The sequence below is a fragment of the Brassica napus genome, unplaced genomic scaffold (genome assembly GCF_020379485.1).
Source record: "Brassica napus cultivar Da-Ae unplaced genomic scaffold, Da-Ae ScsIHWf_144;HRSCAF=258, whole genome shotgun sequence".
NCBI lineage: Eukaryota > Viridiplantae > Streptophyta > Magnoliopsida > Brassicales > Brassicaceae > Brassica > Brassica napus.
The window spans coordinates 24,284-32,896 of record NW_026014863.1 but is presented as its reverse complement, the minus strand read 5'-3'; the positions used below and the strand labels follow the sequence as shown (position 1 = coordinate 32,896).

The window sequence follows — 8,613 nt, the reverse complement described above, 5'->3', positions numbered from 1 at the left end:
TTTGCAGTGATCTTGCTTACAATGACTTTACCAATGATCTAAGAACGCAGAATGTCAGAAGAATGATGTGTAAGAATAACAATAAATATTAAAAACTTCTAATGCCTTAAAATAGGATATACATCTTACAGTTTCTTGGTTCTTTTTCAATCACAGGAATATGTTTTCAAGCACAAGTCCTTTAGTGGCAAATAACCAGTAAGCCTTATTTTCTTCTCATAAGTTTTAGAATCGTCTTGCTCATTAACATCTAGGAAATATTCTGCCATAGTTAAAGCAGTCAGACAACTCTCAGTTCATTTTTCTGACCGTAGACTATGGCTACTTCTCTCTAACACTGACTAGAATATTGATGTTATGTTTTTCTACAGCTCAAACGTTTCGTGTCTGAGTAGCTATATATGTCCCAAAAGTAAGTACTTGAAGCTATACTTTACAAAATCATATCTCTAACAATCTAGCAGCGTATATCTGATTTATGTTTGTTATTAATATTTTTTTCCAGCTTTCTATGGACTTCATATAAACTGTGGTGGCACTGAACTTACAATCAATGGGACTACGTATGATGCTGATACATCCGATAGAGCCTACGACAGTAGAAACGGTTGGGTTTCAAGCAACACCGGGAACTTCTTGGATGATGAGCGGTCTCCAAGAGGTGTAACTTCCTGGGCAAATACATCAGAGCTTAAGATAGCAGATCCTAGTCTCTATACACATGCACGTCTCTCTGCCATTCCCTCACTTACTACGCATTGTGTCTTGGACAAGGAAACTACACAGTTAATCTCCACTTCGCTGAAATTATGTTCACTGGCAACCAAACATATAAAAGTTTGGGGAGACGATTCTTTGACATATACGTTCAGGTAACTTTCTAAAAATGTTTGATAAGATTGTCATGCTTTAAATCAACTGGCGTGCGTGGTAATGTGCAGGGAAAGGTTGTGGTTAAGGATTTCAATATAGTAGATGAGGCAAAAGGTGTTGGGAGAGCTGTGGTTAAGAGTTTCCCGGTCATGATTTCAGATGGGAAACTTGAAATAAGATTGTTCTGGGCTGGCAAAGGAACTCAAGATCTTCCGTAAGAGGTGTATATGGTGCTCTCATATCAGCTGTATCTGTAGATCCAAGTAAACTTTGCTAAACTTGAAACTATCTGACAGAGAGAGCAAATGTATTTTTTTTTGTTTACTAATTATCTTTAATGATCTTGTTGTAGATTTCATTCCACCTAAGGAAGCCGGCACTGGAAGTGGTGGTGGAAGCTCTATTGGCACGTTGGTTGGTGCTGTAGTTGCTTCGACGATGTTTCTTGTGCTTTTAATCGGTGGTATCTTATGGTGGACAGGTTGCTTAAGACCCAAGAGTCAAATGGAAAAAGGTACGTATCAAAACTTATTGATCAAAAATAGAGTATCCGGCAAATCGAGGCTTCAACCGAATAGTCACTGGAGGTTGCTCGCAGTAGGAACTCGATATCTATGTCACTTTCCACACAAGTGGATAAATTTGAATTTGATAGGTTTCGAATACCGGATGCTTAACACCTTTCCAATCCTGCTGTACCACTCGACGGCCACTCTTGTGTGGTTTTAAAAGTCTATGTTTCTTCCTAAACTTAATGATGTTTCTATATTCTTCTTCACCTACAGATTTCAAGAACTTGGATTTTCATATAAGTTCCTTCTCGTTGAGGCAAATCAAAACTGCTACAAACAACTTTGATCCAGCTAACAAGATCGGAGAAGGTGGCTTCGGTCCTGTACACAAGGTTAGCATCATAATGTAGTTGACTTATTACAAGAAAAATAGAATGATGAACAATACTTCTTTTGTTTCTTAAAAAAGCAATTTTCTCAAATAGCTTTGTTTTTTTTTTGTAACACCACTTAATTTCATTCATTCAACCTTGTTCTGATACAATACAAGAGGGAATATTAAATCCTCTTTGCAAGAAAGCATAAAGTACAGAGATATATAAAACTAAATCAAATAAATCTTCCGAAGAAGGTGACAGCGAATTCAAAACAAAGCTTGAATTCGTCAAAAAAGCCTTCCCGACAAAGTCGGACAGCTGGAGAAGAGTCACACAAGGCGACGTTGAGAGACAGTCCTCACCAACGAGAACAATCAAATTATTCTCGATTGCATCTTCAGGTTCCGTACAGACCGCTCCACAAGATAACAAAACGGTGAGTAAACTCCTCGGTAATAAAACCGAGAAGACATCTCCTTTCATAGAGAGGAGGCATGGTTGCAAAGTACTCTTCTCGGTAGAGGAAGAGGTTGAAACCGTAAGCAAACACGGTGTATCCACCGAAATAATCTTCATAAAAGAGAGGTATAACAATAATCACATAACAAAGACCCTAATGAACCCATCAGAAATCTTGAAGCTCTTCACACAAACCCACACATCAGAAGTCAATCGCATAGTCACTTTTACAGTTCTTATACCACAAGACTGAAAGGGCCAGGCCCATAAACTTAGTACCCTCGGGTTGGAGACAACCATTCGCTTTACCGGAGACGGGGAGTACCTGGGAGATACGCCGAAAGTGGAGATGGGTGGTGAGGAGACGGGAACGTCGAACGGTGGAGATGGATGCTCACCGGAGCAAGCGGTTGAAACCCAACAGATCTTCTCGGAAACCCAGAGGAGACTGCCAAACCGGTATACTTTCGAGATGAATAAGGTGGTAGCGGACCGGGGAGCGCTCAAACTTAACAGACATCGAGAGTCCAGCGCTGAAAGCCTGGTAAACGGTGGAATCCCAACCACACAGGACTTCAAAATGCCGGAAACTATGGACGAGGGAAGAGATTGCGACGGTCGAAGGAGTGGCATCCGGTGAAGGTCTTCGGAGCAGGAGTAGCGGGAAGATGAGACGTGAGTAACTGGGATGGCGGAGGCGGCAGTAGGTCTAGTCGGCGAAGCCGACGGTAGATCTAGCCGGGAAGACATGGATCTAGGGATTTGCGGTGTAGCTACTACACGCGTTGAATATTTCACCGTCCTTGATTTTCTCAAATAGCTATTTTTAAGTTTTTGTCGCAAAAATAGTTATCAATGAAGAAAATGATCAAAATAGCTTCTTTTTACTTTGAAAATTTAAGTTTTAATTTTTAATTTTTTTAATATTGAAACCCTATCATCAAAACTTCATCCCTTAACTCTAAATCTAAGTCTATATTAGTTAATCCTAAAGTATACATGTATTTTTACTCTTTAATAAATTTTTTTTTATCATTTTTCTCTTTGAGAGCTATTTTGTGAAAATAAACTAAAAACTATCATAGAAAATTCCTCTTCTAAAAATGAATATTATGTGTTTTATGCATCCTAAAATACTTAAATCTGATAATAAATACATTATTTTTGTGATTAACTATTTTAAAAAATGTAAACCAATAGAAAATTAATATGTACAATTAATTTTTAATAAAGCAAAAATATATTTTATTACTTTAGTTTCAGATTAACTTATTGTAAAATTTAAATATGTTTCATTTTAAGTGTCGTTTTACATTGTGTATGCATTTAATTGCTATTTTTCCAATTTTATCATTATTCTTTTAATTCATTAATTAACATAATCAAATAAAATAATATATTAATTAGGGATGACAGATGAAATTTAATGATTTTTTAATTGTTTTTCAACAAAAGACAAAACTAGACTAGGTAGGTTCATGAGTCGAGAGTCATCTCACATGAACTGAATCAACATAAACTATAGCAGAAGGCTGAGTCCTAGCACCTAATGATTTTTTAATCTGTGTGAAAAAAATCTAAAACAACAAATAAAATGATACAGAAGAAGTATTATTTATTCATATAAAACGCATTGAAAACATTTTCCTATCTTTTAAAAACTTTTTTTTTTTTTGCGAAAAAGTTATCTTTCGGAAACAGAGATTGTAGTTGTCTAAAGGTTTTGTCTATTGTATGAATCCAGGGAACGTTGACAGATGGAACCGTAATGGCGGTGAAGCAGCTATCATCAAAATCAAAACAAGGGAACAGAGAGTTCTTGAACGAGATTGCTATGATTTCTGCTCTACAACATCCACATTTGGTTAAACTATATGGATGTTGTGTCGAAGGTGACCAGCTCTTGCTAGTCTACGAGTACTTAGAAAACAACAGTCTCGCTCGAGCACTTTTCGGTTAGTGCACACTTTATAAAGGCATTAAAAACACTATGTCACTGTTGTCAGTAACAATATTTCTTTTGTTTTTAAAGGTCCTCAAGAGACTCAAATAAGACTAGATTGGCCAACTAGGCAGAAGATCTGCGTTGGAATAGCTAGAGGACTAGCTTATCTTCATGAGGAATCAAGACTCAAGATTGTACACAGAGACATCAAAGCCACTAATGTCTTGCTGGATAAGGAACTCAACGCAAAGATTTCGGATTTCGGTCTTGCTAAGCTTGATGAAGAAGAAAACACACATATTAGCACACGAGTCGCAGGAACATAGTGAGTCAATCAATCAATGATAATGAAGAAGTTTCTTTCAGCTATGTTTAGATTTCTTGTAACCAAAGCAAACTTGTTTATGCAGCGGATACATGGCTCCAGAATATGCCATGAGAGGCCATTTGACAGATAAAGCAGATGTCTACAGCTTCGGTGTCGTTGCTTTAGAAATCGTTCACGGAAGAAGCAACACCATCACACGTTCCAAAGTTGATACCTTCAACCTTCTTGACTGGGTATAACTTTGTCACCTCTAAAACCCTAAAACCTAAACACATTTCTGAACAGAAATAGTATCATCTAAATCTCAATGTCTTTCCAAAAGGTACACGTTCTAAGGGAGCAAAACAAACTGATGGAAGTAGTAGACCCGAGGCTTGGCACAGATTACAACAGAGAAGAAGCAATGACCATGATCCAGATCGGGATCCTTTGTACCAGTCAAGTTCCGTCGGAAAGACCGTCAATGTCAACGGTGGTGAGCATACTGGAAGGAAGTTCCACGGTGAATGTTGAGAAGCTTCTTGTAGCTTCCTTCGACAAAGGAAACGAGAAAGACGAAGAGAGCGTGAAGGCGATGAAGAAGCATTACGCGATGATAAATGAAGAGGAGATGAATATGTTGGATCAGACTATCAGCACGGACGGACCATTCACGTCGTCTTCTACTTCCACGGCCAACGCCAGCGATCTTAAGCCTGATTCGGCGTATTGGAACTCTAGGGCCGTTTAGTTATGCATTATGTTAAAAAAAAACACTATGAAACAAGTAATTGTGTCTTTTCTTTTTGTTTTCCTTTTTGTAAAATTTACTTTTGAACTGTGATAAATTTGTATTTAAGACAATTAAAAGGTTATGTTTCTTGAAGCATAATATGAGATATATTTTTGCTGAAGGGAATCAACATGTCCAAGACAATTTTGATGAAATAATGCCAGTGAAGATAAATTATTGTTTCTTTTATTAACTAAAGGTAATATCATTAAATTTGTTGACCGTGAATATTATATTACTATAATTTTATAATCAACATCTGAAAAACCATTATAGAAAGTTCATGCCTCTGAAAACCAGAGGTCTAACAGCAATTTTATTGGAAGTTTCTTGTTCCTAGGTTTTTAAAATACATGTATGTGTTTGTATATATTATATATACGTATGTAATTACGGAGTTCTAAGCTTTACGGAAAAATCAATCAAAAATGAAGAAAGATGCAAAAAATTATTATCAAATCTTTATTATTCATAGTCATTAATTGTCATATATATGTTAACCATATTAGACAATTTTGTAGCTTTATTTAAGGAAAAATACACGCTTTTTATATTTTGGGTTAATATAATGTTTTCTAGTAAATTGGATTTGAACCAACATTTTTTTTCAATTGATTCTTAAGCTGTCACGTAAGTTAAATTGATATCATAATAAAGTGACACCTATGCATGATCTCTTTTTAAATAGTACAAATTTAAGGTTATAACTTTTCAAATGATACTCAATTAATATATAGGGGATATATAGGAAAATAATGGATGAGAATAAAATTATATAAGAATGATGAGGAATGTTTATTCTATATCAAATTTAGTGAGGAACAAATTTATTATTTAATTCTCTACAATAAAAAAATAAAAAGAAATAATTGTTTCTATGAATGTTAAAATTTATTAGGAATGCATTTTTCATCTCGTCCATTTGTCAGCATTCATAGCCTAGATATATACAAAGAACTGTTCATATTTGATTTCAAGATTTCTTACCAAAACAAATATGGCATTATATGGCATTATAGTTCATGTATTTGACTCAGAAAAACAAACAACAAAATTATATACATATGGGTGTATAAAATCCCAAGTGTGTATTTGATCTCTCTTTATCTCTTGCTCTCGTCTGTGGTGAAATGGGTTTACAGGATAACGCCATTTCTTATGGCTCTATGTTAGTGTTGTCGCTGCTCCTCCTTCTTCCTCCTCTTGCAAAGGGATGTGATATGTTCACGGGACAGTGGATGAAGGATCCTTCCTACCCTCTCTACGATCCCTCCACGTGTCCATTTATAAGACGCGAGTTCGCTTGCAAGAAAAATGGACGGCCGGATCTCGACTACCCTACCTTCAGATGGCAACCACAGGGATGCAAATTAGCATGGTATCATCATCAGTTAATCTATAATACCTTTTTAATTCTTTCTTTGTTGTTGGTTCTAGATGTTTTACATCAAATGTATCATTTTGAATATATAACACACACACAAGCCAGCAAATTTCTTGATTTTAACGTTAATTATCATTTATCACACTTGCCTTAAGAAGCCACCGTTATTTTACTGTTTTGTTGTGTAGGTTCAATGGAGTAGATTTTTTGCAGAAAAATAGAGGGAAGAAGATGATGTTTGTAGGTGATTCTCTTAGCCTAAATCAATGGCAGTCTTTGACATGTATGCTCCACTCTTCTGTTCCCAAGTCTCCCTATACTATGACCACATAAGGCACTATCTCAACCTTCACATTCCAGGTAATAATAATACACTCGTTCAGGTTACGTAAAATATATCTTTCAAATAGAAAACCGGGATGAGTTAAACCAAACTAAACCATAAATGCTTAATGTTTTCAGGAGTATGGAGTTGAAATAAAGTTTGATAGGAATCCGTATTTGGTAGATATAGTGAGTGAGAAGATTGGGAGCGTGATGAAGCTTGATTCGATCAACGATGGAAAGAATTGGTTAGGAATGGATACACTGATTTTCAACACTTGGCATTGGTGGAGCCGTAAATCGTAATTCTTCACTTTGCTTATTCAGTTATTCTTAGCTTAGTTAAATCACTAGAAGTTTATGTTCGAATTGTTTTGGGCAGATGGGATTATATTCAAATAGGACGTAACTTCACAAAAGACATGGACCGCATGGCGGCATTCGAAATCGCACTTGGAACTTGGGGCAAATGGGTCGATACCGTGGTAGATACTAGCAAAACTAGAGTATTTTCCAAGGAATTTCACCATCTCATTACAAGTAAGTTGTTATACACATTTTCTTAATCGGCAATCAATCAGATATTTTAAACTTTCATTTTGTTTGTTTGGTAGTGGATCTCTATGGGGTGAACCAGCAGCACATAGTTGCGCGGGACAGACGGAACCACTTTGGGGGACAAGTTATCCAGGCGGATTGCCACCAGAAGTTGGAGTTTTGAAGAGAGCACTCGGGAAAATTACCAAACCGGTGACATTGCTAGACATTACTATGCTTTCATTGCTTCGCAAAGATGGTCACCCTTCCATTTACGGTATAGGCGGCCGAACCGGCAATGACTGCAGCCACTGGTGTCTCTCTGGCGTACCAGATACTTGGAATGAGATTCTTTACAATTATATGCTTTAGTAAGAAACATTTAAATATAGGAAAACAACATTATAACATATTTGTTATTGTGTTTGATTCTACATTTGAATCTGAATAAAATAAAGGTCCGTTTCTAATAGATTACATATTTGTTATTGTGTTTGATTCTACATTTAAGTAGGACTCCATAATTCGACTTATTAAGGAACAAATAAATATAAAATATGCATTCGACGAGTGAAATCAAAGAGGGGGGTAGTGAGGTTGAGAAAGGGGATGGATGGTGTGCGACCCAAGCAAGTAAATCGGATGATTAGAGGCAGACTACGAATTCGTTAGATTAATAACTTTTTTTTTGATAAAAAAAGAGTTAAACCCGGGTCTATTAAAGACACAGACCTAACCTCCGGGTGGAGGTACAGCCCACGGATAGATCCTCTCCTGGGCATTCAAATGAGCCGAAAGCAATAGCCCATATCCGTGTGGCCAGCGGGATTCGAACCAGGGTTCGCCGTATTGGGTTTAATCCCTCAAGCGAACAAAACACGTATGAAATTACAAAATTTTCAAGCAATCTCTACATTAATTAGATAACAATGGAATACTGAACGTGAATTAAGAATCATATTCATGCGTTAGCGTTAGCTATGTCTCAAAGCCAGACAACCATGGAGAAACCACAATGGTTTTTGCATGAGCACCTAATCTCTTACGGTGAAATTATAAGTAATAGAAATGTAAGCTGTTACAGATAACGACAAAAAGGGTC

At 36.5% G+C, this 8,613-nt stretch overlaps 2 pseudogenes; both read left to right on the top strand.

The window, feature by feature from the left end:
• The first annotated feature begins 5 nt into the window (after positions 1–5).
• Positions 6–5,387, top strand: LOC125597389 (annotated as a pseudogene).
• A 253-nt stretch (positions 5,388–5,640) lies between these two features.
• Positions 5,641–7,983, top strand: LOC125597388 (annotated as a pseudogene).
• Positions 7,984–8,613: the final 630 nt, after the last annotated feature.